The sequence below is a fragment of the Octopus bimaculoides genome, chromosome 3 (genome assembly GCF_001194135.2).
Source record: "Octopus bimaculoides isolate UCB-OBI-ISO-001 chromosome 3, ASM119413v2, whole genome shotgun sequence".
Taxonomy (NCBI): Eukaryota; Metazoa; Mollusca; class Cephalopoda; order Octopoda; family Octopodidae; genus Octopus; species Octopus bimaculoides.
The window spans coordinates 29,707,713-29,708,011 of record NC_068983.1 but is presented as its reverse complement, the minus strand read 5'-3'; the positions used below and the strand labels follow the sequence as shown (position 1 = coordinate 29,708,011).

At 40.8% G+C, this 299-nt stretch overlaps 1 protein-coding gene across 4 annotated transcripts in view; it reads left to right on the top strand.

Moving 5' to 3' along the window:
- The window catches only part of LOC106876733 (solute carrier family 12 member 3), a 122,348-nt gene that overhangs the window by 78,408 nt on the left and 43,641 nt on the right, over positions 1–299 (top strand). The gene's annotated exons all lie outside the window — the stretch shown is intronic.

Sequence of the window (299 nt, the reverse complement as noted above, 5' to 3'; positions counted from 1 at the left end):
GACTACTTGACAAACGCGTTGGTTTCTTTACTTCCCCTTAACTTAGTGATTCGGCAAGAGACCGTTAGAATAAGTACTAGTATTAAAAAGAAAAAAAGTAATGGGCTCGATTTGCTGACCTAAACCAGTCAAGGCGGTAACCCATCATGGCTGTGGTCTTATGACTGAAACGAGTAAAAGAAACGATAGGCCTTAATAGAGGTCGTGCGAGATCAGTCGGCTCCATAAAGCAAAGACCAGTGTAGTAGTATAAAGACAGTGTAAAGAGACTAGATATCTTTTCTACTCTAGGTACAAGG